This window comes from Limulus polyphemus, unplaced genomic scaffold (genome assembly GCF_000517525.1).
Source record: "Limulus polyphemus unplaced genomic scaffold, Limulus_polyphemus-2.1.2 Scaffold4161, whole genome shotgun sequence".
Classification (NCBI taxonomy): domain Eukaryota; kingdom Metazoa; phylum Arthropoda; class Merostomata; order Xiphosura; family Limulidae; genus Limulus; species Limulus polyphemus.
Window position 1 is genome coordinate 56,462 of NW_013669771.1, and position 3,853 is coordinate 60,314.

Consider the following 3,853-nt stretch of genomic DNA (forward strand, 5'->3'; position numbering starts at 1 on the left):
CTGAGTAATAGAAACAGTTTCTTTCTTGTAAAATGTTCTAAAAAGTTGTTGACTCTGTGTCGATTCCAACCAAACAATCACGTGAACATAAACGGGACCAGTTAATTGGATAGGATGACCAAGTCTAGCAGCCTAGAGAAACGGCGAACACTGTAGCCGCTAACATCAACAGTTGTCTGGCGCTCGTGTGCCACGTGAAATGTATGCATCTTTTTAGGGCTCGTGCTGAAGAATACGGTTATCGTGTGATGTTGGGTTTTTATTTGAAGACTTGGTTGGAGTACCGCGACAGATTACAAAGTTTATACAGTTTTAGATCATACTTTTGGGACAAATATTCCAAAACTTTCGGGAATGATTCACTGATTCTATGGCCGTGTTTTTGTCATTTCAATGCGAGCCTTGGGGATACCTTAACTACGGTGTTTTCGTGTGGATATCTTTGGAATTGAAATATTAGACGGTATGACGTTTTATTGGCGTATCTAACAGTTTCTTCAGAAGTGTCTCCATATTTTTACCATGTTTAATTTTCGCGTGTTTAAATCTTTACAATAAGTGTAAAAAAAAACGACATTTGACAAAACATTTAGGCTATTTTTGGTGTGAGTAAAGCTAAAGGACATTAAACGATTAATTCAATTGTAAAATTTGATCAGTAAATTTGAAATATGTAGTATTTTGTTGACTTAATGTTACAGTTCAATTTTAAAACACATTAATTTTGGGTATATCAACACGTAATCATTGAAACGTTTTACCGTATATGATAATTTTACTGGATCATAAGTATACATTACACGTTTTTTTTTTTTTACTTCAAAATTAGGCCACGCGGATATTTTACTTTTTGATTTGGTGATATGATAATTACATCTGAAGCTCGTTTACTGTCCCGACATTAAAACAAGACGTAATAACGTGTTATGACAACGGAAGAAGGTCACACACGCGGGTACAGGATTTTTATGGTGTCTATACATCAGTTATCCTTTCGTCACCTTACTCTGTCTGACCTTCTAACTAGTTGTAATGATGTCTTTCCCTCGTCAGTCGCAGGGGCAACTTTTAAAATATTACTTTTCTCTTCATTGATGTCGCCCTAAAAAAAGGGCGGCAAGATTTTTCGTCGTACCGATCACAGAATATTTTTAAAGAGATTAAATATGAGCAGATGTACTGTTTACTAATTAGGGATTAGGCCTATCGTGAAATCACTGCACCTCACTAAGCTAAATATTTGTCTGATTAAGGTTTTTTTGTTTGTTTGTTCTGTAATTAAGCACAAATGGGCTATGTGTGCTCTGCCCATCACGGGTATCGAAACCCGCATTCTAACGGGTAAGTCCGCAGACATACCGCTGTGCTACTACTGGGGGGCCTCTAATTAAGGGGAAGAAAAACAAGCTTGAGATATGTTCGTCCAACTAATGACACATTGTATTATGTTTTAGAATCAGTGTTTAAGTGTTTATTTAGTTTTCAGATTTCTGCACTTCAAATATACGCGTACAGTAAAACTAATCCACAGTTTTCTTCCATTACGTCACAAGTTTTTCCAGTCAGAAACGCGAGATAATATTACGTCACAAAGATAGTCTCTGCTGTGTCCACCACGGGTATCGAAACCAGATTTTTAGCATTATAAGTCCGCAAACTTACTGCTGAGCCACTTAGGGCCACCAAGATGAGTTTTTTTATTACATTAAAACACTTTCTGGGGTATTTTTTATGTTGGGTTGAACCGTAATGGTTTGTGCTGAAAATATTCTACGTGTTCTATGAACTCAACAACCGATGTGTATTTTTAGCTGCATGTTATTACAGAAAAACTGTTTTACAGCAACGCCACACCTTTTAAGAAGATAAGAACAAAACCAAACGTACTAAAATAACACATAAAGTGTGTTAAAGTTTTCAACTGGGAAATTTCGAATATCTACTAACAGAACTACATACAGAGTTTCCAGTGTTATGAAATGATCGTTTAGTTGTGTTAACTGATCACTCTGTATGTAGTTCTGTTTGTAGAAGTCCGCCAGTAACTATATTACATAACACTGGAGGTTAACATAACTGAATTATAGTTACTGACGGACTTCTCAAGACAGAACTGTTTACAGCGTGGACATTACATAACACTGGAGGTTACATAACTGAATTATAGTTACTGACGGACTTCTCAAGACAGAACTGTTTACAGCGTGGACATTACATAACACTGGTAGTTAACATAAGTGAATTATAGTTACTGACGGACTTCTCAAGACAGAACTATATACACTGTAGACATTACATAACACTGGAGGTTAACATAAGTGAATTATAATAACTGTGACGTCACAACAGTTCATCCACAGTTTACAGAGTGAAACATTTTAGTATTTGGTGTTAATATGGTTCCTACAGCTCATTAAAACGTCAGAATAAACGTGATTTCTATATTCTTACAAGGATGATAAATTCTGAAAATCGTATTCAGCAAGATGTGTTTCACATTACCAACGGCCCCGTTTATAATAAACACTCATATTTATTTATTTTCTGTGTGGTTTATTTTTGGTTGGAGTTCACATCGCTAAGTACCATGCCCTAATTTTCTAGCCAAACTGGTTATTTAAACACACAGAAAAAACAACAATTATCTGTAATTCTGAGAACATACAGTCGTGTGTCATGTTATAAAGAATTTATCTCGATTAACGTTCACAACGTGCCGCTTCGTGGTAGCTTGCACGGACTATTTTAGGGCTCGCATTAATTATTGATTTAACCCTTCCCCGCCGTGGTAAGCTCGAGGGCTTATACTACTAAGAATTGGGTTTCGATATCCCCGAAGGGCAAAGCGCAGATCGCCCACTGTGTAGTTCTGGGTTTTAAAAACAAGCAAAGAATTCATTTGTTAACTTTATTGTAAAAGTGCGGATGTGAAAAGTGGTCATTCTAAACCATGTCACGAAGTCTCAAAGTTACCACAAAAAATAGTTCCCAGGACAATGCAACATATCGTGTGTTTGTTTGTCTGTTCGTTGTTAAGCACAAAGATGCATTGGACTATCCGTGCTCTGTCCACTGCAGGGATCGAATGCTGGATTTTAGCTTAATAAGTCCACTTGTTCACTGGGGGGAAATATATATGCCTTTATTAATTGTATTAATTAATTATAAATCAGTGAATGATTAGAACGTAAGAAAAAGACACTGAGCAAAGAAAAGGATTTTTAAAAATACTTTAATTATAGCTGTTCTAAATCTGTGAGTAAGAATAAACATTTGTTGTCTCCATTACTGGTGTATAATTACAATATATATATACAAATAGTTAAATGAAAAAAAACGGTTAAGTATTGTAACGTTTTAATGGTCGAACAACGTGGATATATATATATATATGTTGAAATAGAAATACGAAACTGGTATATTAGAGTGTTTATTGGTATACAGTGCAATTAGAATACAGTAAACTGTTAGTGTACAGGGACATATGTTGAAATAGAAATACGAAACTGGTATATGAGAGTGTTTATTGGTATTCAGTTCAATTTGAATAAACTGTTAGTGTACAGGGACATATGTTGGAATTAAAATAGGATGAACTGTTATATGAGATTGTTTATTGGTATACAGTGCAATTAGAATAAACTGTTAGTGTACAGGGACATATGTTAAAATTAAAATAGGATGAACTGTTATATGAGAGTGTTTATTGGTATACAGTGCAATTAGAATAGAGTAAACTGTTAGTGTACAGGGACATATGTTGGAATTAAAATAGGATAAACTGTTATATGAGATTGTTTATTGGTATATAGTGCAATTAGAATAAACTGTTAGTGTACAGGGACATATGTTG

General features: G+C 35.0%; 1 long non-coding RNA gene across 1 annotated transcript in view; it reads left to right on the forward strand.

Moving 5' to 3' along the window:
• Window positions 1–200: 200 nt before the first annotated feature.
• Window positions 201–3,853, forward strand: part of LOC111088634 — a 42,607-nt gene continuing 38,954 nt past the window's right edge. The window contains exon 1 of the long non-coding RNA XR_002613099.1: window positions 201–463. This is a non-coding gene — a long non-coding RNA (uncharacterized LOC111088634). The remainder of the gene's footprint in view (window positions 464–3,853) is intronic.